This window comes from Lithobates pipiens, unplaced genomic scaffold (genome assembly GCF_037356315.1).
Source record: "Lithobates pipiens isolate NorthernLeopardFrog02 unplaced genomic scaffold, aLitPip1_a1.2 Scaffold_25, whole genome shotgun sequence".
Classification (NCBI taxonomy): domain Eukaryota; kingdom Metazoa; phylum Chordata; class Amphibia; order Anura; family Ranidae; genus Lithobates; species Lithobates pipiens.
The window spans coordinates 216813897-216841155 of NW_027507787.1; the positions used below are offsets into that span (position 1 = coordinate 216813897).

Sequence of the window (27259 nt, forward strand, 5' to 3'; positions counted from 1 at the left end):
CCATCTACTTCAAACTGAACATTTACTTTACTGCTCATATACTTCTGTGGTAAATCTGCGTTTATACCTCCCCATCTACTTCAAACTGAACACTTTACTGCTCACATGCTTCTCTGGTAAATCTGCGTTTATACCTCCCCACCTACTTCAAACTGAACACTTTACTGCTCACATACTTCTGTGGTAAATCTGCGTTTATACCTCCCCATCTACTTCAAACTGAACATTTACTTTACTGCTCACATACTTCTGTGGTAAATCTGCGTTTATACCTCCCCACCTGCTTCAAACTGAACACTTTACTGCTCACATGCTTCTGTGGTAAATGTGTGTTTATACCTCCCCATCTACTTCAAACTGAACACTTTACTGCTCACATGCTTCTGTGGTAAATCTGCGTTTATACCTCCCCACCTACTTCAAACTGAACACTTACTTTACTACTCACATGTTTCTTTGGTAAATCTGTGTTTATACCTCCCCACCTACTTAAAACTGAACACTTACTTTACTGCTCACATGCTATTTTGGTAAATCTGCATTTATACCTCCCTATCTACTTCAAACTGAACACTTTACTGCTCACATGCTTCTGTGGTAAATCTACGTTTCTACCTCCCCATCTACTTCAAACTGAACACTTTACTGCTCACATGCTTCTGTGGTAAATCTACGTTTCTACCTCCCCATCTACTTCAAACTGAACATTTACTTTACTGCTCACATACTTCTGTGGTAAATCTGCGTTTATACCTCCCCACCTACTTCAAACTGAACGCTTACTTTACTGCTCACATGCTTCTTTGGTAAATCTGCGTTTATACCTCCCCACCTACTTCAAACTGAACGCTTACTTTACTGCTCACATGCTTCTTTGGTAAATCTGCGTTTATACCTCCCCATCTACTTCCAACTGAACACTTTACGGCTCACATGCTTCTGTGGTAAATCTGGGCTTATACCTCCCCATCTACTTCAAACTGAACATTTACTTTACTGCTCACATGCTTCTGTGGTAAATCTGTGTTTATACCTCCCATGTACTTCAAATTGAATACTTACTTTACTGCTCACATGCTATTTTGGTAAATCTGCGTTTATGCCTCCCCATCTACTTCAAACTGAACACTTTACTGCTCATCACATACTTCTGTGGTAAATCTGTGTTTATACCTCCCATCTACTTCAAATTGAACCCCTTACTTTACTGCTCACATGCTCCTTTGGTAAATCTGCGTTTATACCTCCCCATCTACTTCAAACTGAACACTTTACTGCTCACAAGCTGTTTTGGTAAATTTGCGTTTATACCTCCCCATCTACTTCAAACTGAACACTTTACTGCTCACATGCTTTTGTGGTAAATCTGCGTTCATATCTCCCCATCTACTTCAAACTGAACACTTTACTGCTCACATTCTTCTGTGGTAAATCTGCGTTTATACCTCCCCATATACTTTAAAATGAACACTTTACTGCTCACATGCTTCTTTGGTAAACCTGCGTTTATACCTCCCCATCTACTTCAAACTGAACATTTACTTTACTGCTCACATACTTCTGTGGTAAATCTGCGTTTATACCTCCCCACCTGCTTCAAACTGAACACTTTACTGCTCACATGCTTCTGTGGTAAATCTGTGTTTATACCTCCCCATCTACTTCAAACTGAACACTTTACTGCTCACATGCTTCTGTGGTAAATCTGCGTTTATACCTCCCCACCTGCTTCAAACTGAACACTTTACTGCTCACATGCTTCTGTGGTAAATCTGCGTTTATACCTCCCTATCTACTTCAAACTGAACACTTTGCTGCTCACAAGCTGTTTTGGTAAATTTGCGTTTATACCTCCCCATCTACTTCAAACTGAACACTTTACTGCTCACATGCTTTTGTGGTAAATCTGCGTTCATATCTCCCCATCTACTTCAAACTGAACACTTTACTGCTCACATTCTTCTGTGGTAAATCTGCGTTTATACCTCCCCATATACTTTAAAATGAACACTTTACTGCTCACATGCTTCTTTGGTAAACCTGCGTTTATACCTCCCCATCTACTTCAAACTGAACACTTTACTGCTCACAAGCTGTTTTGGTAAATTTGCGTTTATACCTCCCCATCTACTTCAAACTGAACACTTTACTGCTCACATGCTCCTTTGGTAAATCTGCGTTTATACCTCCCCATCTACTTCAAACTGAACACTTTACTGCTCACAAGCTGTTTTGGTAAATTTGCGTTTATACCTCCCCATCTACTTCAAACTGAACACTTTACTGCTCACATGCTTTTGTGGTAAATCTGCGTTCATATCTCCCCATCTACTTCAAACTGAACACTTTACTGCTCACATTCTTCTGTGGTAAATCTGCGTTTATACCTCCCCATATACTTTAAAATGAACACTTTACTGCTCACATGCTTCTTTGGTAAACCTGCGTTTATACCTCCCCATCTACTTCAAACTGAACATTTACTTTACTGCTCACATACTTCTGTGGTAAATCTGCGTTTATACCTCCCCACCTGCTTCAAACTGAACACTTTACTGCTCACATGCTTCTGTGGTAAATCTGTGTTTATACCTCCCCATCTACTTCAAACTGAACACTTTACTGCTCACATGCTTCTTTGGTAAATCTGCGTTTATACCTCGCCATCTACTTCAAACTGAACACTTTACGGCTCACATGCTTCTGTGGTAAATCTGCGTTTATACCTCCCCACCTACTTCAAACTGAACACTTTACTGCTCACATACTTCTGTGGTAAATCTGCGTTTATACCTCCCCATCTACCTCAAACTGAACATTTACTTTACTGCTCACATACTTCTGTGGTAAATCTGCGTTTATACCTCCCCACCTGCTTCAAACTGAACACTTTACTGCTCACATGCTTCTGTGGTAAATCTGCGTTTATACCTCCCTATCTACTTCAAACTGAACACTTTGCTGCTCACATACTTCTGTGGTAAATCTGCGTTTATACCTCCCCACTTACTTCAAACTGAACACTTACTTTACTGCTCACATGCTATTTTGGTAAATCTGCGTTTATACCTCCCCATCTACTTCAAACTGAACACTTACTTTACTGCTCACATGCTATTTTGGTAAATCTGCGTTTATACCTCCCAATCTACTTCAAACTGATCATTTACGTTACTGCTCACATGCTTCTGTGGTAAATCTGTGTTTATACCTCCCCATCTACTTCAAATTGAAAACTTACTTTACTGCTCACATGCTCCTTTGGTAAATCTGCGGTTATACCTCCCCATCTACTTCAAACTGAACACTTTACTGCTCACAAGCTGTTTTGGTAAATCTGCGTTTATACCTCCCTATCTACTTCAAACTGAACACTTTACTGCTCACATGTTGTTTTGGTAAATCTGCATTTATACCTCCCCATCTACTTCAAACTGAACACTTTACTGCTCACATTCTTCTGTGGTAAATCTGTGTTTATACCTCCACACCTACTTCAAACTGAACACTTTACTGCTCACATGCTTCTTTGGTAAATCTGCGTTTATACCTCCCCATATACTTTAAAATGAACACTTTACTGCTCACATGCTTCTTTGGTAAACCTGCGTTTATACCTCCCCATCTACTTTAAACTGAACATTTACTTTACTGCTCATATACTTCTGTGGTAAATCTGCGTTTATACCTCCCTATCTACTTCAAACTGAACACTTTACTGCTCACATGCTTCTCTGGTAAATCTGCGTTTATACCTCCCCACCTACTTCAAACTGAACACTTTACTGCTCACATACTTCTGTGGTAAATCTGCGTTTATACCTCCCCACCTGCTTCAAACTGAACACTTTACTGCTCACATGCTTCTGTGGTAAATGTGTGTTTATACCTCCCCACCTACTTCAAACTGAACACTTTACTGCTCACATGCTTCTGTGGTAAATCTGCGTTTATACCTCCCCACCTACTTCAAACTGAACACTTACTTTACTACTCACATGTTTCTTTGGTAAATCTGTGTTTATACCTCCCCACCTACTTAAAACTGAACACTTACTTTACTGCTCACATGCTATTTTGGTAAATCTGCATTTATACCTCCCTATCTACTTCAAACTGAACACTTTACTGCTCACATGCTTCTGTGGTAAATCTACGTTTCTACCTCCCCATCTACTTCAAACTGAACACTTTACTGCTCACATGCTTCTGTGGTAAATCTACGTTTCTACCTCCCCATCTACTTCAAACTGAACACTTTACTGCTCACATGCTATTTTGGTAAATCTGCGTTTATACCTCCCCATCTACTTCAAACTGAACATTTACTTTACTGCTCACATGCATCTTTGGTAAATCTACGTTTCTACCTCCCCATCTACTTCAAACTGAACACTTTACTGCTCACATGCTTCTGTGGTAAATCTACGTTTCTACCTCCCCATCTACTTCAAACTGAACACTTTACTGCTCACATGCTATTTTGGTAAATCTGCGTTTATACCTCCCTATCTACTTCAAACTGAACATTTACTTTACTGCTCACATGCATCTTTGGTAAATCTGCGTTTATACCTCCCCATCTACTTCAAATTGAACACTTACTTTACTGCTCACATGCTATTTTGGTAAATCTGCGTTTATACCTCCCCACCTACTTCAAACTGAACATTTACTTTACTGCTCACATGCTTCTTTGGTAAATCTGCGTTTATACCTCCCCATCTACTTCAAACTGAACACTTTACTGCTCACATACTTCTGTGGTAAATATGCGTTTATACCTTCCCATCTACTTCAAACTGAACATTTACTTTACTGCTCACATGCGTCTTTGGTAAATCTGCATTTATACCTCCCCATCTACTTCAAACTGAACACTTACTTTACTGCTCACATGCTTCTTTGGTAAATCTGCGTTTATACCTCCCCATCTACTTCAAACTGAACACTTTACTGCTCACATGCTTCTTTGGAAAATCTGCGTTTATGCCTCCCCATCTACTTAAAACTGAACACTTACTTTACTGCTCACATGCTATTTTGGTAAATCTGCGTTTATACCTCCAAATCTACTTCAAACTGAACACTCTACTGCTCACATGCTTCTGTGGTAAATCTACGTTTATACCTCCCCATCTACTTCAAACTGAACACTTTACTGCTCACTAGGGATGAGCCGAACACCCCCCGGTTCGGTTCGCACCAGAACTTTCGAACGGACCCTGCGTTCGTAACGAACGTTAGAACCCCATTGAAGTCTATGGGACTCGAACGTTCGAAATGGAAAGTGCTAATTTTAACGGCTGATATGCAAGATACTGTCCTAAAAAGGGTTTGGGGACCTGACTCCTGCCTCAGGGGACATGGGTCAATGCAAAAAAAAGTTTTAAAAGCGGCCGTTTTGGCGGGAGCACTGATTTTAATGACGATTAAAGTGAAAAAAAAATGAAATATTCCTTTAAATATGGTGCCTGGGGGGTGTCTGTAGTATGCCTGTGAAGTGCCACGTGTTTCCCGTGTTTAGAACAGTCCCTGCACAAAATGACATTAAACGTAAATAACACCATTTAAAACTGCTTGCGGTTTTAATGTTATATCTGGTTCCTGCAATATGGTTGAAAATCATTCAGAAAAATGGCATGGGTAGCCCTCCCTGCCCATTACCAGCCTATTTGGGACTTGTACGCATATTAAGGGGAACCCCGTACCCATATTAAAAAAAGGAAATGTGTGTGGCCCCCAGGCCCTATATACTCAGAACAGCAGTATACAGGCGGTGCAAACAAGACAGGGACTGTGTAGGTTTGTTGTGTTAAGTTGAATCTGTTTGTAATTTTCAACTGGTACATTTTTAAAGTGTAGCTCCAGTCAAAAAAACTATTTTTAAGCTTTTTGGAAAACATAGGGAAGGGTTATCACCCCTGTATAATTTGTTTTGTCGTCCATCTTTTTTCATCTCACTTGCTGTTGTCTCCTTCCGTTTGCAAGTATGAGATGTTTGTAAATTGGATGTTTGAAAGTAGGGGCCTGCCCTATATGCTCTGCAGAAATGGCGGAACAAGGTGTTGGTTTTGCCACAACATTGTAAGCCCTCAAAGTGACTCTTGGTGGGCGCTGGAGCGCCCTGCTGTGAACGATTATATCAAGAATTGTAATTACATGCCATTGTTGAACAGTGGTAGAAAAATTGACCTTTGGTGGTTGTGGTGCTGGTGCCACAACACTATAAGTCCTCACCGTTACTCTGGGTGGGCACAGGAAGGGGCCCTCCTGTGAAATATTATATCAAGAATTGTAATTACATGTCCCTGTTAAACAGGGGCAGAAAAATTGGGCCTTAGGCACTGGTGCCATCACACTGCAACCTCTGCCATATACTCTAGTTTTATTGCAGGAATTAGCCCTGCTGCAAAGCATTGCATCAAAAATTGTACTTAAACGCCCCTGTTAAACAGGGGCAGAAAAATTGGGCCTTAGGCACTGGTGCCATCACACTGCAACCTCTGCCATATACTCTAGTTTTATTGCAGGAATTAGCCCTGCTGCAAAGCATTGCATCAAAAATTGTACTTAAACGCCCCTGTTAAACAGGGGCAGAAAAATTGGGCCTTAGGCACTGGTGCCATCACACTGCAACCTCTGCCATATACTCTAGTTTTATTGCAGGAATTAGCCCTGCTGCAAAGCATTGCATCAAAAATTGTACTTAAACGCCCCTGTTAAACAGGGGCAGAAAAATTGGGCTGCTGGCATCACCCAGAACCAAAAATGTTCTTCCAACATATCAGCGGAGGAGGAAGAGGATAGACAATCAACATAACAGGGCAGTCACTCAGCATCAGCATAGGCAGTCTTGAAGGGATGTGGTATTTCAAAAAAAATTATTCGGTTACATCAGCTTCAGGTGCTTGGTAGCTGTGGGTGATCCAAGACTGATTCATCTTGATGAAGGTCAGTCGATCAACTGATTCGGTGGACAGGCGCACCCTGTGATCGGTAACGAAGCCACCAGCAGCACTGAAGGTGCGTTCCGAAAGAACGCTGGATGCAGGACAGGCCAGTAGCTCAATTGCATACTGTGCAAGCTCTGGCCAGTGATCCATCCTCAAGACCCAGTAAGCCAGAGGATTTTCAGTGGGAAAGGTGTCCAAGTCTGACCTTGCCCCTAGGTATTCCTGCACCATGTAAATTAGACGCTGGCGATGGGTGCTGGAACCAATCATACCTTGGGGCTGCGGACTAAAAAATTGTCTGAAAGCATCAGTCAGACGGCCACCTTCTCCACCGCTCCTTCTGACTGATGCCTCAGCAACACGTTGTCCAGGACCAGGAGTTTGTGACCTCCCAGTCTCTGGGAACGCGTTGCACAGAGCTTTCTGCAAGGCCTCCCGGAGATGTCTCATCCTCTGCTCCCTCTGCGATGGCAAGATAAGGTCGGCAACCTTACCCTTGTACCGTGGATCAAGGAGAGTGGCCAGCCAGTAATGGTCCCTCTCCTTGATCCGAAGAATACGAGGATCCTTCCGCAGGCTTTGCAGGATCAGGGAGGCCATGCAGCGTAGGTTAGCTGAGGCATTCGGTCCGGAGTCCTCTGGGTCACTAAGGACAACATGATCCGCAGCTACCTCCTCCCAGCCACGTACAAGTCCACGTGTTTCTTGGGACTGTAAATCATCCCTATAAGACTGCTGCTGCTGATGCTGATGCTGAGTGCCAGCCTCCACCTCCATGCTGACACAATCATCCTCCTCCTCCTCTTCCTCCTCCTCACCCTCTTCCTGTGTGATGGGTGGCACAGCAGGAACACTGTCTGGATAAAGGGGGCCTTGAGAGGCAAGGAAGTCCTCCTCTTCCTGCCTCTGTTCTGCCTCAAGTGCCCTGTCCATTATTCCACGCAGCGTATGCTCCAAGAGGTGGACAAGAGGTACAGTGTCACTGATGCATGCACTGTCACTGCTCACCATCCTTGTGGCCTCCTCAAACGGTGACAGGACAGTGCATGCATCCCTGATCATGCCCCACTGGCGTGGTGAGAAAAAACCAAGCTCCCCTGACCCTGTCCTGGTGCCGTAGTCGCACAGGTACTCATTGATGGCCCTCTGCTGCGTGTGCAGCCGCTGCAGCATGGCCAATGTTGAGTTCCATCTGGTGGGCATGTCACATATAAGGCGGTTCTTGGGCAGGTTCAACTCCTTTTGGAGCTCAGCCAGCCGAGCACAGGCATTAAATGATCGGCGGAAATGCACACAGACTCTCCTGGCCTGTTTCAGGACATCCTGTAAGCCGGGGTACCTGCCCAAGAACTGCTGCACCACCAGGTTAAGGACGTGAGCTACACAGGGCACATGGGTCAGTTGTCCCTGTCGGAGGGCGGAGAGGAGGTTGGTGCCATTGTCGCAAACCACCATTCCTGGCTTAAGCTGGCGTGGCGTCAACCACCTCTCGGCCTGCCCCTGCAGAGCTGACAAAACATCCGCCCCAGTGTGGCTCCTGTCCCCCAAACAAACCAGCGCAAGCACGGCATGGCATCGTTTTGTCTGCGTACTTGCGTAGCCCCTGCAACGCCTACGGAGCACCGCTGGTTCTGAGGACAGAGCACTGGAAGAGGCCATGGAGGAAGAAGAAGAGGAGGGGGTGGAGGAGAGAGGTGTGTCACAACCAATAGTAGCATTTTGGAGGCGTGGTGGCGGAACAACCTCCAACACTACTGCACCTTGTCCTGCATCCTTCCCAGCAGCCAGAAGAGTGACCCAATGGGCCGTGAAAGACAGGTAACGTCCCTGTCCATGCTTACCGCTGACCGCCCTGTCCAGCGAGGCAAGAACATTGCCTTCCACATGCCGGTAGAGAGCCGGAATCGCCTTCCGTGAGAAAAAGTGGCGTTTGGGGACCTGCCACTGAGGAACCGCACATTGTACAAACTCACGGAAGGGGGCCGAGTCTACCAACTGAAAGGGCAGCAGTTGAAGTGCTAGCAATTTAGCCAAGCTAGCATTCAACCGCTGGGCATGTGGATGGCTGGGAGTAAATTTCTTCCGCCGGTCCAGCAGCTGGGGCAGGGACATTTGCCTGCTATAATCGGACGTGGATGTACCACTAGCAGAGTTCCCGGAAGCACTTGGCTGTGACACACCTAATTCTACACCTTCATTCCTCTAAGAGCAGGTTTCAGAGAGGACTGAAGGTCTAGTGGGGTTGGAGATGCCAGCTGATGAGGAGCAAGGAGAGGTCCGCTTTGTTCTTTGGTGTGGGTCTTTGAGGTATGCTTGCCAACGAGCTGCATGGCAGGTCAACATATGTCTGGTCAAGCATGTGGTGCCCAAGCGGCTGATGTTTTGGCCACGTGAGATACGCTTGAGACATATGTTGCAAATAGCAGCGGTGCGATCTGATGCACTCGTCTCAAAAAAGGCCCACACCAAAGAACTTTTAGAATAACGCGCAGAGGAAGCGCTCTGCGCAGGCGGAGCTCTGCGGTGTGATTCAGTCGGTGTGCTGCCCCTAAGCTGGCCCCCGGAGGGCATCCTGCCTCGTTGGACATGTGCCTCCTCCTCCTCCTCCTCCCTCCTTCCAGGCACCCACGTGGAGTCAGTGCCCTCATCATCCCCTCCCTCTTCATCGCTGTAGCAAACCTGGCAGTATGCTGCAGCTTGTGGAACATGACTGCCAGATTGCTGTGCTTCTTGAGCATCCTCTCTCTCTGCGCTCACGCTACTGCCTTCCTCTAGCTGAGTGTCATCATCAGGGCCCACCAAACACTGGGCATCCTCCTGGAGCATGTACCCAACACTGTGCTCAAAGAGTTCAGGAGACTCCTCAGGAGGACGTGGTGGGTCTAGGGAAGGAGTCACTGATGATGACATTGAGAGGAGGGACGACGATGTGTTGGCAGCTGCTTTTCTACTACCCTGAGACTGGGTGAGAGAGGATGAGGAGGATGAAGAGGGCTTGGTCATCCACTCTACCAAGTCGTTGGCATGTTGCGGTTCAACATGTCCAGCTGCAGAAAAGAAGGACAAGCATGTCCCATGGCCACGTGCTGATGACAATGCACCGCGTCCACGACCAGCACTGTTGTCTCTAGACACAGAGCCTGCTTGCCCTCTTTTATCGGCTCGCGCCTGTCTGCCTCTCCTTGCTGGCCTTCCAGACATGGTAATGGCCTGAAGGGAGTTGGGTAAAACAGTAGTTGGGTAGTTTATATTGTGCTGGAGGCACACAACACCCACTAACTCCTGCAGATGCCTTTTTTATAGAACAGCAGAGTTAAAGGGGTATATACAGATGTATACTGTGCTGTGCTGGAAGCACACACAACTTCCAATAACTCCTGCAGATGACAATCGGGCCCAAATAGAGAACAGCTATGTAGGTGGATTATAGCGGTATGTACTGGGTACAGAGCACGCACACAGCACGCACTATCTCCTGAGTGACACTACTGACTGCAAGCTCTATTGTTAAAGATGGACCACTAGCTATATAGGTGATGTGAATATCACGGTGTATACTGCGGTCAGGGCACGCAGACAATAACCAGAAAACAGCAGAGTTAAAGGGGTATATACAGATGTATACTGTGCTGTGCTGGAAGCACACACAACTTCCAATAACTCCTGCAGATGACAATTGTGCTCAAATAGAGAACAGCTATGTAGGTGTATATAGTGGTATGTACTGGGTACAGAGCACGCAGACAGCACGCACTAACACTACTGACTGCAAGCTCTATTATTAAAGATAGATCACTAGCTATATAGGTGAGGTGAATATAGTGGTGTATACTGCGGTCAGGGCACAGACAGTAACCACTACACAAGAGCAAGATAGTAAATCAGCCAAAAACGATTGGTGTGTAACTGTGTTGAAGGTACACAGAACACCCACTGCTTCAGACGCCAACACACTACACGAGGCCGCCGCTATGGCGGCCTTATATAGTGTGGGGCGTGCACTACACAGCCTGAGCTATGATTGGCCACAGGCAGGATGCCTGTGGCCAACCATGGCTCTCCTCGCTGCTGGCGCTGCGATTGGCCAAGCATGCGGGGTCACAGTGCATGCTTGGCCAATCGTGAGACAGCAATGCATTGCGCCATCGCAGTGCATTGTGGGCCACACGAATTTTCCCGCGAACGGCCCAAACGTTCGGAATTCGGCGAACGCACGAACGACCGATGTTCGAGTCGAACTTGCGTTCGAATCGAACACGAAGCTCATCCCTACTGCTCACATACTTCTGTGGTAAAAATCTGTGTTTATACCTTCCCATCTACTTCAAACTGAACATTTACTTTACTGCTCACATGCTATTTTGGTAAATCTGCGTTTATACCTCCCCATCTACTTTAAACTGAACATTTACTTTACTGCTCACATACTTCTGTGGTAAATCTGCGTTTATACCTCCACACCTACTTCAAACTGAACATTTACTTTACTGCTCACATACTTCTGTGGTAAATCTGCGTTTATACCTCCCCACCTACTTCAAACTGAACATTTACTTTACTGCTCACATGCTTCTGTGGTAAATCTGTGTTTATACCTCCCATGTACTTCAAATTGAACACTTACTTTACTGCTCACATGCTATTTTGGTAAATCTGCGTTTATGCCTCCCCATCTACTTCAAACTGAACACTTTACTGCTCATCACATACTTCTGTGGTAAATCTGTGTTTATACCTCCCATCTACTTCAAATTGAACACTTACTTTACTGCTCACATGCTTCTTTGGTAAATCTGCGTTTATACCTCCCCACCTACTTAAAACTGAACACTTTACTGCTCATAACATACTTCTGTGGTAAATCTGTGTTTATACCTCCCATCTACTTCAAATTGAACACTTACTTTACTGCTCACATGCTCCTTTGGTAAATCTGCGTTTATACCTCCCCATCTACTTCAAACTGAACACTTTACTGCTCACATTCTTCTGTGGTAAATCTGCGTTTATACCTCCACACCTACTTCAAACTGAACACTTTACTGCTCACATGCTTCTTTGGTAAATCTGCGTTTATACCTCCCCATATACTTTAAAATGAACACTTTACTGCTCACATGCTTCTTTGGTAAACCTGCGTTTATACCTACCCATCTACTTTATACTGAACACTTTACTGCTCACATGCTTCTGTGGTAAATCTGCGTTTATACCTCCCCATCTACTTCAAACTGAACACTTTACTGCTCACATGTTTCTTTGGTAAATCTGCGTTTATACCTCCCCATCTACTTCAAACTGAACACTTTACTGCTCACATGCTTCTTTGGTAAATCTGCGTTTATTCCTCCCCATCTACTTCAAACGGAACACTTTCCTGCTCACATGTTTCTTTGGTAAATCTCCATTTATTCCTCCCCATTTACTTCAAACTGAACACTTTACTGCTCACATACTTCTTTGGTAAATCTGCGTTTATACCTCCCCATCTACTTCAAACTGAACACTTTACTGCTCACATGCTTCTGTGGTAAAATCTGCGTTTATACCTCCCCATCTACTTCAAACTGAACACTTTACAGCTCACATGCTTCTTTGGTAAATCTGCGTTTATACCTCCTCATCTACTTCAGACTGAATACTTTACTGCTCACATGCTTCTTTGGTAAATGTGCGTTTATACCTCTCCATTTACTTCAAACTGAACACTTTACTGCTCACATGCTTCTTTGGTAAATCTGCGTTCATACCTCCCCATCTAATTCAAACTGAACACTTTACTGCTCACATGCTTCTGTGGTAAATCTGCGTTTATACCTCCCCATCTACTTCATACTGAAAACTTTACTGCTCATATGCTTCTTTTGGTAATTCTGCGTTTATACCTCCCCATCTACTTCAAACTGAACACTTTACTGCTCACATGCTTCTGTGGTAAATCTGCGTTTATACCTCCCCATCTACTTCAAACTGAACACTTTACTGCTCACATGCTTCTTTGGTAAATCTGCGTTTATACCTCCCCATCTACTTCAAACTGAACACTTTACTGCTCACATCCTTCTTTTGGTAAATCTGCGTTTATACCTCCCCATCTACTTCAAACTGAACACTTTACTGCTCACATGCTTCTGTGGTAAATCTGCGTTTATACCTCCCCATCTACTTCAAACTGAACACTTTACTGCTCACATGCTTCTGTGGTAAATCTGCATTTATACCTCCCCATCTACTTCAAACTCAACACTTTACTGCTCACATGCTTCTGTGGTAAATCTGCGTTTATACCTCCCCATCTACTTCAAACTGAACACTTTACTGCTCACATGCTTCTTTGGTAAATCTGCGTTTATACCTCCCCATCTACTTCAAACTGAACACTTTACTGCTCACATGCTTCTTTTGGTAAATCTGCGTTTATACCTCCCCATCTACTTCAAACTGAACACTTTACTGCTCACATGCTTCTGTGGTAAATCTGCGTTTATACCTCCCCATCTACTTCATACAGAACACTTTACTGCTCACATGCTTCTGTGGTAAATCTGCGTTTATACCTCCCCATTTACTTCAAACTGAACACTTTACAGCTCACATGCTTCTTTGGTAAATCTGCGTTTATACCTCCCCATCTACTTCAAACTGAACACTTTACTGCTCACATGCTTCTTTTGGTAAATCTGCGTTTATACCTCCCCATCTACTTCAAACTGAACACTTTACTGCTCACATGCTTCTGTGGTAAATCTGCGTTTATACCTCCCCATCTACTTCATACAGAACACTTTACTGCTCACATGCTTCTGTGGTAAATCTGCGTTTATACCTCCCCATTTACTTCAAACTGAACACTTTACTGCTCACATGCTTCTGTGGAAAATCTGCATTTATACCTCCCCATCTACTTCAAACTGAACACTTACTTTACTGCTCACATGCTTCTTTGGTAAATCTGCGTTTATACCTCCCCATCTACTTCAAACACAACACTTTACTGCTCACATGCTTCTGTGGTAAATCTGCGTTTATACCTCCCCATCTACGTCAAACTGAACACTTACTTTACTGCTCACATGCTTTGGAAAATCTGCGTTTATACTTCCCCACCTACTTAAAACTGAACACTTTACTGCTCACATGCTTCTGTGGTAAATCTGCGTTTATACCTCCCCATCTACTTCAAACTGAACACTTTACTGCTCACATGCTTCTTTTGGTAAATCTGCGTTTATACCTCCCCATCTACTTCAAACTGAACACTTTACTGCTCACATGCTTCTGTGGTAAATCTGCGTTTATACCTCCCCATCTACTTCATACAGAACACTTTACTGCTCACATGCTTCTGTGGTAAATCTGCGTTTATACCTCCCCATTTACTTCAAACTGAACACTTTACTGCTCACATGCTTCTGTGGAAAATCTGCATTTATACCTCCCCATCTACTTCAAACTGAACACTTACTTTACTGCTCACATGCTTCTTTGGTAAATCTGCGTTTATACCTCCCCATCTACTTCAAACACAACACTTTACTGCTCACATGCTTCTGTGGTAAATCTGCGTTTATACCTCCCCATCTACGTCAAACTGAACACTTACTTTACTGCTCACATGCTTTGGAAAATCTGCGTTTATACTTCCCCACCTACTTAAAACTGAACACTTTACTGCTCACATGCTTCTGTGGTAAATCTGCGTTTATACCTCCCCATCTACTTCAAACTGAACACTTTACTGCTCACCAGGCCTGGACTGGGGCAAAAAATAGGCCCGGGCATTTTAGATTTAGCAGCCTGAGGAAGGGGGGGGGGCGCATTCGTGGGGGAGGTTGATGGCAGATGTGGGGTTCCAGGATGTGTGGATTTGATTACATTAACTCCGGTTTTGATGGTGGAGTGCTGAAAATAGTATGAAGCAGCACAAGATGAAAGTTGCTGTAATCCAGGGGCAACCTTTTGGGCATAGTGTGAAAAAAAAATGCTTTCAAAGAAATTGAGAGTGCCAGATACATAAAAAAATATATAAACGGTCAACTTCACACGGATAGGAAGCTTTAGGCCTCATGCACACGGACGTTTTTACAGCTGCTTTTTTGAGCTTTTTTTGCAGCTTAACCACTTGCCGACCGCCGCACGACGATATACGTCGGCAGAATGGCACGGGCAGGCATATGGGCGTATATATAAGTCCCTGCCTGCCCGCGGGTGGGGGGCCCGATCGGGCCCCCCCCCGGTGCCTGCGGCGGTCGGCATTTCTTCGAGAGCGATCCGGGATGAGGGGGCGGCCATTCATTCATGGCCACCCCCTCGCGATCGCTCTCGACGAATGGAAATCCCCCGTGACATCACTTCCTCTCCTGTAATGTAAACACAGGAGAGGAAGTGATGTATTCTCTCCTCCGTGTCGGTATTTTCCGTTCCGACACGGAGGAGAGCGGATCGGTGAGTTGCACCAACACTCTACACACACAGTAGAACATGCCAGGCACACTCACACCCCCCCTTTACCCCCCGATCACCCCCCCAATTACCCCTGCCCCCCAGTCACAGTGACACCAATGTCATTTTTTTTTTTTTTTTTTTTTGCATTGGTGTCATTTGTGACTGTAATAACTGTTAGGGCAGTTAGAGTTAGCCCCCTTTAGTTCTGATGTACCCCCCTAACCCCCCCAATAAAGGTTTAACCCCGTGATCACCCCCCGTCGCCAGTGTCACTAAGGCTGGGTTCACATTGCAGCGGTTTATGAGAACGAATGTGATTCGCACCGCACTGCAGTGCAAATCACATCCGATCTCTGTGCGATTCGAGTTCAGCCATTCGCCGCACCCGCCACACCCACCGCACCCGCCGCAAATTCGCACGGGACCCTTTTTTTGGCCCGCAGCAGAATCGGATCGCATGGGTGTTCACACCATGCGATCCGAGTTTGCAGATCGCACTGCGATATGCGAACTGATCTGGGGGTGTCAGTAACATTTCACTGACACTCCCAGCAGTTCGCATAGGGCAGTGTGAACTGCCGCCGGGAGGCATGCGATGCGGGAACCCGCCGCGGATTCGCGGCGTTTCCGCATCGCTCCAGTGTGAACCCAGCCTAATAAGCGATCATTTTTCTGATCGCCGTATTAGTGTCACAGGTGACGCTAGTTAGGCAGGTAGGTATTTAGGTTCGCCGCAGCTTTTTATAGCGCCAGGGACCCCCATATACTACCGCATAAAGCCCCCTGATTGCCCCCTAGTTAACCCTTTCACCAGTGATCACCATATAACTGTTACAGGTGACGCTGGTTGGTTAGTTATTTTTTTATAGTTTCAGGGCACCCGCCATTTATTACCTAATAAAGGTTTAACCCCCTGATCACCCGGCGGGTGTCATTTGTGACTAATAACTGTTAGGGCAGTTAGGGTTAGCCCCCTTTAGTTCTAAGGTACCCCCCTAACCCCCCCAATAAAGGTTTAACCCCGTGATCACCCCCCGTCGCCAGTGTCACTAAGGCTGGGTTCAGATTGCAGCGGTTTGAGAACGGATGTGATTCGCACCGCACTGCAGTGCAAATCACATCCGATCTCTGTGCGATTCGAGTTCAGCCATTCGCCGCACCCGCCACACCCGCCGCACCCGCCGCAAATTCGCACGGGACCCTTTTTTTGGCCCGCAGCAGAATCGGATCGCATGGGTGTTCACACCATGCGATCCGAGTTTGCAGATCGCACTGCGATATGCGAACTGATCTGGGGGTGTCAGTAACATTTCACTGACACTCCCAGCAGTTCGCATAGGGCAGTGTGAACTGCCGCCGGGAGGCATGCGATGCGGGAACCCGCCGCGCATTCGTGGCGTTCCCGCATCGCTCCAGTGTGAACCCAGCCTAATAAGCGATCGTTTTTCTGATCGCTGTATTAGTGTCACAGGTGACGCTAGTTAGGCAGGTAGGTATTTAGGTTCGCCGCAGCTTTTTATAGCGCCAGGGACCCCCATATACTACCGCATAAAGCCCCCTGATTGCCCCCTAGTTAACCCTTTCACCAGTGATCACCATATAACTGTTACAGGTGACGCTGGTTGGTTAGTTATTTTTTTTATAGTTTCAGGGCACCCGCCATTTATTACCTAGTCTCACTAGTGTACCCCTAAATTTAGGGGTGTCTACTTTCCAAAATGGGGTCATTTGGGGGGGGTTTGTGCCATCTTGGCATTTTATGGCCTTCAAAACTGTAACGCCCTTAGAAAGCCTGAAGGCGGTGCTTGGTTTTCGGGGCCCCGTACGCGGCTAGGCTCCCAAAAAGTCCCACATATGTGGTATCCCCGTACTCAGGAGAAGCAGCAGAATTTATTTTGGGGTGTCATTTCACATATGCCCATGGCATGCGTGAGCAATATATCATTTAGTGACAACTTTGTGAAAAAAAAAAAAAAAAAAAAAAAGTTTGTAATTTTCCCGCAACTTGTGGCAAAATATAAAATATTCCATGGACTCAACATGCCTCTCAGCAAATAGCTTGGGGTGTCTACTTTCTAAAATGGGGTCATTTGTGGGGGTTTTGTGCCATCTTGGCATTTTATGGCCTTCAAAACTGTAATAGGTAGTGAGGAGTGAAGTCAAATATTTACGCCCTTAGAAAGCCTGAAGGCGGTGCTTGGTTTTCGGGGCCCCGTACGCGGCTAGGCTCCCAAAAAGTCCCACATATGTGGTATCCCCGTACTCAGGAGAAGCAGCAGAATTTATTTTGGGGTGTCATTTCACATATGCCCATGGCATGTGTGAGCAATATATCATTTAGTGACAACTTTGTGAAAAAAAAAAAAAAAAAAAAAAAGTTTGTAATTTTCCCGCAACTTGTGGCAAAATATAAAATATTCCATGAACTCAACATGCCTCTCAGCAAATAGCTTGGGGTGTCTACTTTCTAAAATGGGGTCATTTGTGGGGGTTTTGTGCCATCTTGGCATTTTATGGCCTTCAAAACTGTAATAGGTAGTGAGAAGTGAACTCAAAAATTTACGCCCTTAGAAAGCCTGAAGGCGGTGCTTGGTTTTCGGGGCCCCGTACGCGGCTAGGCTCCCAAAAAGTCCCACATATGTGGTATCCCCGTACTCAGGAGAAGCAGCAGAATTTATTTTGGGGTGTCATTTCACATACGCCCATAGCATGTGTGAGCAATATATCATTTAGTGACAACTTTGTGTAAAAAAAAAAAAAAAATTTTTTTTTTGTCATTATTCAATCGCTTGAGGCAAAAAAATAAAATATTCAATGGGCTCAACATGCCTCTTATCAATTTCCTTAGGGGGTCTACTTTCCAAAATGGGGTCATTTGGGGGGGTTTTGTACTGCCCTGCCATTTTAGCACCTCAAGAAATGAGATAGGCAGTCGTAAACTAAAAGCTGCGTAAATTCCAGAAAACGTACCTTAGTTTGTAGATGTGACAACTTTTGCGCAAACCAATAAATATACAATTATTGACTTTTTTTTTACCAAAGACATGTGGCTGAATACATTTTGGCCTAAATGTATGACTAAAATTGAGTTTATTGGATTTTTCTAATAACAAAAAGTAGAAAATATCATTTTTTTTCAAAATTTGCGGTCTTTTTACGTTTATATCGCAAAAAATAAAAATCGCAGAGGCAATCAAATACCATCAAAAGAAAGCTCTATTTGTGGGAAGAAAAGGACGCAAATTTTGTTTGGGTACAACATTGCATGACCGCGCAATTACCAGTTAAAGCAGCGCAGTGCCAAAGTGTAAAAAGACCTCTGGTCATTTACCAGCAAAATGGTCCGGTCTGAAAGTGGTTAAAAACGGCTGTCCATGTTAGTCTATGGCTTCATGCCCACCTAGGCGTTTTTGAGCTGCAAATGGCATAGGCGTTTTTAAGCTGTAAAAAAAACCCAGGACCAGTGCGTTCCATGGCGTGGAGCTAGAGCTGTAAAAACGCGAATCGCGGGAAAACGCGCAAAAACGCGCATAAACGCGCAACATATTTTCTTTGTTTTCTGAGTGCTATAGCCAAGAGATGTGTTTCTTAAAAAACGCTACTTAACGCTAACGCTAAAAAACGCGCAAAAACGCGCAAAAACGCCAATGCAAAACGTGGTAAAAATCGCGTTTTTAACGACGATTTTTCCAGGCGTCGGAGCTAGCTTTGCAGACAGTTTTTTAAAACGTCCGTGTGCATGAGCACTTATAGTTAAGTAAATGCTGTAAACATACATAAAGAATGCATGGCTCAGGAGTGCGCTACATACAGAATGCATGGCTCAGGAGTGCGCAACATACAGAATGCATGGTCAGGAGTGCGCTACAGAAAGAATGCATGGCTCAGGAGTGCGCTAAACAAAGAATGCATGGCTCAGGAGTGCGCTACTTAGAGAATGCAGGGCTCAGCTGTGCCCATCTATGCAGCCTGACCAGTGCCCAGCAATGCAGCCTCACCAGTGCTCAGTAATACAGCCTCACCAGTGCCCAGCAATGCAGCCTCACCAGTGCCCAGCAATGCAACCTCGCCAGTGTAGGGACCAGAGAGGAGAGCTGACCAGGTCATCACACAGGCTGGTGTTGCTTGCTGTGACAGCTTTAATTTGAATCACTGCCATCCTGCTGTCATACCAGTCCTGCCTCCTGAATTGACTCCTACCTATTATAGACAGCACATGTCCCGGCATTGGACAAGTGTGTTGTCTATCAAAGGAGCCGGGACTTGTTTGACGGTGGATACCCAGTGATTCAAATATAAGCTGTTACAGTGGGCGATGCTGGCCTGACACCCCCCAGTGTGGTACTTGGGCCGGACCGCACCCCCCCCCACCCTGCCTCAGCACCCACCCAGGATCGGCCTTGCACAGGGCGACCATCAAAAATTTTGGGGCCTCTTACACAGCTTTTAGCCTGTTAAGCAAAGTTCCCTTTCATACACAAGGGTGTATTCTATAGTCTATAGTTGCAGTCCAGGATCCACATCATGGCAATGCCCATGTACTGCCATGATGTAGGCACTGACATGGTGGACATCATTTTAGTTGTTTGCAGGCAAGGCATACTATTGGAAAGACTGGGATTCCTTACACATGATGCGTGAAAAATATGTCCATGTTTGGTCACACCTGTATGTGTGAACTGAGCCTGTAAGTAAACGCAAAAAAAAAAATACTCCATAAACAGAAATGATTCTAGATTGTAAGCTCTAACGAGCAGGGCCCTCTGATCCCTCCTGTATTGATTTGTATTGTAAGTGTACTGTCTGCCCTCATATTGTAAAGCGCTGCGCAAACTGTTGGCGCTATATAAATCCTGAATAATAATAATAATAATAATTCTCTAAATTAATAAGTGTTCATACAACAGTGCTAGCATGCAGATAGCTGTGAACACTGCGCTCTGCTGTTTATTGAGGATTATTATTACTTTCTGTGGTGAGTTTATACTTTTCACTGTATACGTTTTGGATAATACAGGGTTAAATGGAAGGGTCAAAAATGAAGTTCACAGTATGTGAACAGAGACTGATGGGGGTGCTTTTACAGTGATGTCTGCCTGCTTGAGAGATTTGTGTCAGCTATGGGGGAGAGACTGCAAACTTAGCAGCCCCCCCCATACACACACACACACACACTCGCCTGCTGTTTGGACTCCTCCAGTGTCTCATGTCCTGCAAGAAAATCTGTCCTGTGTCCCGACATTAATCAGCTTATCTTCACAAACTTTTCACAGTTCAGCTCAACTCCCACACTGCACAGTGTCAGCAGCATTAGCTGGGCTCCGGCTTCACTCAGAAGGGCACTGGAGATCGGAGTGCAGGAGGGCGCAGAGTGAGTGTGCACAAGCTTGTCCGGGAAATAGAAAGCATACTCTGTACCCTGTCTGGCAATGTATGGGTTTAGATGCAGTGATGCTGCTGTCCCCGCAGCCCAGATTCCAGACTGAGCTGTAGCAGCTCTTGGTAGGCGGAGAATGCATCCACTCCTCCCACCACCACCAGCATATGCAGAACATCAGTAGCCGGTGTCTTGTCAAATAGGGTCCTCCATCAGATGCTGTCCCCTGCGTACTGCGCATGCGCAGTACACAGGAACACAGATTCTGAAAATTGCCGAGGATGAACGGCGCCTGCGCCGTGAGTCCAGGTTCTATCCCCACTATCCAAGTGGACATAGAGCTAGAATAAAAAAGAGCCGAGCGCAGCGAGGCCGAGCCCGAAGCGTGGCGAGCGAAGCTCGCCCGCGAGGGGCCCTCTAAAATTCACAACCCTATGTCCGCTTGGATGGTGGGCCTACCACCTCCACTCACGGCGCAGGCGCCGTTCAGCTTCAGAGATTTTCCGAAGCTTCGTCTGCTCCGTACTGCGCATGCGCAGTACGGAGCGGACGCATATTGATGGACGGACTCTATTAGGCAGAACACCGGCCCTGCATGTCGGAATCCGCGGCTAACCCTGCATGTCACAGCCAGACAAACGCCCGGTGTGCCCTATGGCCAGTCCGGGCCTGCTGCTCACATGCTTATGTGGTAAATCTGCATTCATACCTCCCCATCTACTTCAAACTGAACACTTTACTGCTCACATGCTTCTTTTGGTAAATCTGCGTTTATACCTCCCCATCTACTTTAAACTGAACACTTTACTGCTCACATGCTTCTTAGGTAAATCTGCGTTTATACCTCCCCATCTACTTCAAACTAAACACTTACTTTACTGCTCACATGCTTCTGTGGTAAATCTGCGTTTATACCTCCCCATCTACTTCAAACTGAACACTTTACTGCTCACATGATTCTTTGGTAAATCTGCGTTTATACCTCCCCATCTACTTCAAATTGAACACTTTACTGCTCACATGCTTCTTTGGTAAATCTGTTTTCCACTGCTGTTTCAATCTCAATTATTTCAATGTTTATTTAGCTATTAAGTCTTACCTAAATTATGGCTTGTCTCGTCTTTACAATTTTGGCCTTTTGGTCCTGTTTCAATGTGATGTGAAAAGATTTGCTCTTCTAGCTGTGTGCCCATGACTAGTGTAGTCTGAATGTTCCCCTTATATTATTCCTTACCCATACCTTCCCCTATTAGAAACGAGACCACACCATAGGTTGGAGTAAACTGGCCACAACAGCCTTTATTAAACATAACTCAAAATTCACTCCAATAACTTGTAAATATGAAAATATCTAAATATATATAGATATATAAATATAAATAACTTTATTACCATTAAACCACATTAAATAACATTAACTGCCCATTCTGGTGATCTCTGACGGTGACCCCACTTAAGCCAATACCAAATCACTGCGGTACACCTCACCAACTTCCCAAAGGCCTCCACCTGTGACCGGTCGGAGACAACTTCCGCCAGTGAACATAACCGTATTCCCTCCAACGTTCAGGAATACCCAGAGGGGCCGATCGTTAGATGAGCCCCCCACACCCTCAGATCCCTTCTGAGTACCTGTCTACCGTCAGAAACCACCAGAAAACACACCGCCAACACAGGAAAACCTTCAGCTGCCGTGACAACCGACGAAACCTGCAAAAGAAGAAAAGACCAGCAACAAACGACACAACAAAACAAACACATAACATTAGGGCGGGAGGGCGGGAAAAACTGCCTCCTCTGTGTCACGCTGGGATCCGAATGATCCCCTAAAGCCACACCCCTCCCTTTTATATGACCCCTCCCCTACACTGAACTTGCTTCCTGCAAACCTTTTTACTCAGCTCCACCCATAAAGCTTAACCCTCTGTGTCCCTCATCCACACTGTCATGTCCAGCACTCCTTATATCATTGCATTCATAATCCGTGCTTCTCTTGACTAGTGTAGTCTGAATGTTCCCCTTATATTATTCCTTACCCATACCTTCCCCTATTAGAAACGAGACCACACCATAGGTTGGAGTAAACTGGCCACAACAGCCTTTATTAAACATAACTCAAAATTCACTCCAATAACTTGTAAATATGAAAATATCTAAATATATATAGATATATAAATATAAATAACTTTATTACCATTAAACCACATTAAATAACATTAACTGCCCATTCTGGTGATCTCTGACGGTGACCCCACTTAAGCCAATACCAAATCACTGCGGTACACCTCACCAACTTCCCAAAGGCCTCCACCTGTGACCGGTCGGAGACAACTTCCGCCAGTGAACATAACCGTATTCCCTCCAACGTTCAGGAATACCCAGAGGGGCCGATCGTTAGATGAGCCCCCCACACCCTCAGATCCCTTCTGAGTACCTGTCTACCGTCAGAAACCACCAGAAAACACACCGCCACAGCCCGAAAGGGTGACCCCCTCAACCTTGAGGGCCACCCCACACCCTAAGAGCTATTTTGTATACCCTCCTGCAGACCCAATGACCAAAGGTCAATACCCACGTCCGACCCCCATCCTGGTTTTGTTGATGCTTACCATGGACCTAGCCCACCTCCACACCGATCTGCCCGCAATGACCTACCAAACCAAGATGGTACCCGGGAAGCGGACTCGTAAGTGCAAAACATCCGCCCTAACATCAGCTAAGATGTCCCTTTCCTTCCGTATGCCCAGGTCGTTGCCCCCTGCGTAAATGACCAACACATCCGGGGGCCTGTCCCTCATTGCAAAGCGCTCAACTTCCTTCATCACACGCTCCCACCGCATGCCCGGGAATCCCAACCACATCAACCTAGCCTCCCCCCAGGAATTCCCAACGGCCCGCCTGCCGGCTGAGCATCACCTCTCCCGGCCCCCCAGCACACGTCCGAGTGCCCTAGGATCCAAACGAGGCGTGAGGAACCTCCATCTGGAATGAAAAACATAACACAGAACACATAACAACCAACCAACGTAATATACCATAACACCTGTAACTCCCAACCCCATACTGCAAAACACTCCCAGCCGCGCCCCAGCTCACCCCAGGATCAACTGCGGCCGGACATACGAACGGAACCTCTTAGATTCCCAACGACCGATCCGGCGAACAATCGCCTCAGCCAGCCCACATCGGGCAGCCTCAGTGGCCGCCCCAATACGGAAGGAGTGCGACGAGTACTCCCGGTCGTCCAAACCCACAGTCCGCAAAACTGACACGAATTGCAACCTAGAGAGAAAAGAGCCCCCCGCATGCAGCAAGAAAGGCCCCCCCCTCCAGCTGCACCGCCCGAAAGGCCCTTACCGCCACCACAGGGCCCACTGCCGAGCCCGGCAAGGCAAACAGTACAATCACCACTCCCCTGCCCAGCTGGTCAGGCTTGGACCTCCGCCACCGTATACTCACCCGATCAGCAGCCACCTGTACATCCTGATCCAACAGCCCCACAGCACCCCGTTTAGACCGACACACCAACTCCCCAGTCCCAAACGCCCCATAAAACGCCAATGAAAAAGCCGCTGTGAACAGGATGGCCTTGTAAGCGGAAGAACAAACTTCCACAAGCCGGGAACAAATCGCCACCAAGTTATCACACTTCACCAGCCTGTGCGCCTCCCGACCTTCCCGTTCCCTCCTATACCCCTTCAAGGTTTGCCGCACCCAAAAAATCCGCATTCCCGTCCGGCTCTCCCCACAGCTTAAACAAAAATGCCAACCCCGCCAATTTCCGATCAATCGACGCAGGTGCCAATCCCATCTCAATGTTCCGTGCCACCCAATACAGCACCAACCAGCGCTGGTCGGAGCCCCGACCAACCGCTCCAACCCAACCATTCTGACCACACCCCAGAATAGGCCGCCCACGTGGACCCACTCAAAGACCCCTGAATCCAACCTGCGGCGACTACAAGGGCATCCCCCACATCCACCCAGGGCAAGACGCCCTCGACTCCTCCGTTCTCGGCGCCAGATCCCGGGACTCGTCCCACTGAAAACGAGAGAGTGAGTTAGCCAAAGAATTAGGTATGTGCACTGCCGAAACGTAAACATTGAGCCGTAAACACCGAAACACCAGCTGCCGTAGCAGCCAAATGGTTGAGGACCTGAACCACCCCCATGTCGTCTCAACTAATGCGCAACCTCCTATTACGGAACTCCTCCCCCCACAGCTCCAATACCAACACCACCAGGAATAGTTCGAGCAGAACCAGGTTGCCCAACAACCCCGCCACCTCTCAAGATCGCGGCCAAGGTTCAGCACTCCACCGTCCCCGAAAATACGCCCCATAACCCACCGACCCAGCCGCGGCAGCGACCAATTCCACATCGAAATCGCTCACTGGCCCCGACATCCACAGGTCCCGCCCGTTACAAGAGGCTAGGAATTCAAGCCACGCCCGCAAGTCTTCCCTGTGTTCCTTCCCGCAGATGCACAAAATGGTTAGGCACACTCACCCCGGCCGAGGCTGCCGACAGCCGACTGCAGAACACCCGCCCCCATAGGGATGATCCGGCAAGCAAAATTTAGGTAGCCCAACAGAGACTGCAGGGCCCTCAACCAGACCTTCTACTATCCTTGCATCTCCGCCAATTCCATCTTCCGATCAAGTAATTTATTCTCGGGCAATCGACACTCCATTGCCCTCGAATTGATCACTATCCCCAAAAAACTCAAGTCCGTAACTGGTCCCTCCGTGTTATCCCCCGCCAACGGTACCCCGAACTTACCTGCAATGTGCTGCAACGTAGACAGAAAAATCGCACCCACACTGGAGGCAGGCGGGGCCCACGCACAGAAAGTCGTCCAAATAGTGGACGACCGACTCCAGGCCCGAAACGTCACTCACCACCCATTCCAAAATGAGCTAAACGCCTCAAAGTAGGCGCAGGAAATGGAACAACCCATGGGCAGGCACTTACTCATATAGAACTGGCCCCGCCAATGGCACCCCACATCTGCCTTGGCCATAAGAGCCCCGCATCCAGAAAGCCTGACCCACCTCACCGCCGCATCAAAAGACGTGTATGAGACCGTAAACGCATCAGGGCCGATGAAGTCATTGACCGACCCCCCTTTAGGAAAGGACAAGTGATGAATCAAGCGAAATTGCCCTGGCTCTTTCCCAGGAACTACACCCAGCGGGGACACCACCAGGTCGCCCCACGGTTGCACTTCGAAAGGCCCACCCATCCGGCCCAACGCCACTTCCTTGCCCAAGTTTTCGCCTACCACCCCCAGGGTATACCAAAGCCGATTGCAAGTTCCGGGCCACTGGCGGCACCTCCGCCAATGAACAAGGAATCCTTAAACCATCCCGAAACTCCGAAATCAACCCCAGCGCCGCCTCACCATCCGGATACTCACCTAGGAAAGGAAGCATCCTTCCCAGGATTACCGGCGTCATCCCTTTCGTGAGCAACATCGCCGGAACGCTTTCCTTTCCTGAAACAGCGGGACAGTGCGAGGGCGCCGCCGCAGCCGGAGCACTCGTGCTTAAATCGGCACGCTCTCCCGAATTTACAAGCCCCCCGTTAAAGGGCCAGCACACACCCCACTTTTTCCCGGCCGGCAGCCCTGAGGACAACACACTCCCGCCCCCCCCTGAAGAAACGGAGCAGGAGTCCGAGCCGCAGACATAAGCCTCATCCAGCGGCTGATGTCCTTGCGGTCCCAGCGTAGTTCCGGCCGCACCGCTTACCGCTGCCCGGACTGTTCGTCATAACGCAGCCATGCCACCCCCCCCATACACCCGATAAGCCCCTCCAATCGCGTCCATATAGCAGAACAACGCCGAGCAATGCTCGGGGTTCTTCTCCCCAATCACGCTAGCTAAGCCAGCGAACGCCTGAAGCCAAATGGAGAAAGTGCGCAGAATCAGCCGATACCTACGCTTCTCCTCGCCGTCCTTTTGGAACCGTCCGGCTTGACGAAGTTGAACTTGAGAAGTTGAACTTCTCAAGGGGGAGCAACGAGAAAATCTCCACATACTCACCCATGCCAATATTCTCCCGCACCTCCTGCTTCAGGCACGCCCCCACCGGGCCCTCGAATCAACATATGCTGCGCACCGGGCAGCATCCACAACCCTGACCACATCGGTCCACGCCCCAGGTTCCGTGACCACCGGGGGGACCCCCGTGCCCCCAGGCCCCATGTCTACCACCCCCCCAGAAGCCGCAGCGGTCGGGGGGTCCACCACCGGCGTGGTCCCGGACCCCCCACCCCCCGACCCTGGGCCCGCAGCCATCCAGGGACCCACTTGCGGTGCCCCCGAACCCCCGGCAAACTTACCCACCAGGGCCCGCCGCCCCTCCAAGAAGGTCCTGCAGCTGTCCGTGGGCCCCCCCCCCCAGGGCGACATGCCCCACCCCCGCCGACCGGCCCTCTGCCCCCATCCCCTTGCCGTTCTGGGATACCGGGTCCCCC

At 47.3% G+C, this 27259-nt stretch overlaps 1 long non-coding RNA gene across 5 annotated transcripts; it reads right to left on the reverse strand.

Moving 5' to 3' along the window:
• Positions 1–1576: 1576 nt before the first annotated feature.
• Positions 1577–14702, reverse strand: LOC143930879 (uncharacterized). Of its 5 annotated transcripts, none has more exons than XR_013262841.1 (6): positions 14123–14170; positions 13649–13715; positions 13380–13446; positions 13044–13311; positions 12842–12975; positions 1577–1717 (listed from the first exon to the last, which is right to left on the reverse strand). It is a non-coding gene; the product is annotated as an uncharacterized LOC143930879 (long non-coding RNA). The 5 variants fall into 5 exon arrangements; XR_013262842.1 differs by lacking the exon at positions 1577–1717 and adding an exon at positions 12675–12773; XR_013262840.1 differs by lacking the exons at positions 1577–1717; positions 12842–12975; positions 14123–14170 and adding exons at positions 14191–14257; positions 14665–14702 and having other exon boundaries at positions 13028–13311.
• Between the last annotated feature and the right edge of the window lie 12557 nt (positions 14703–27259).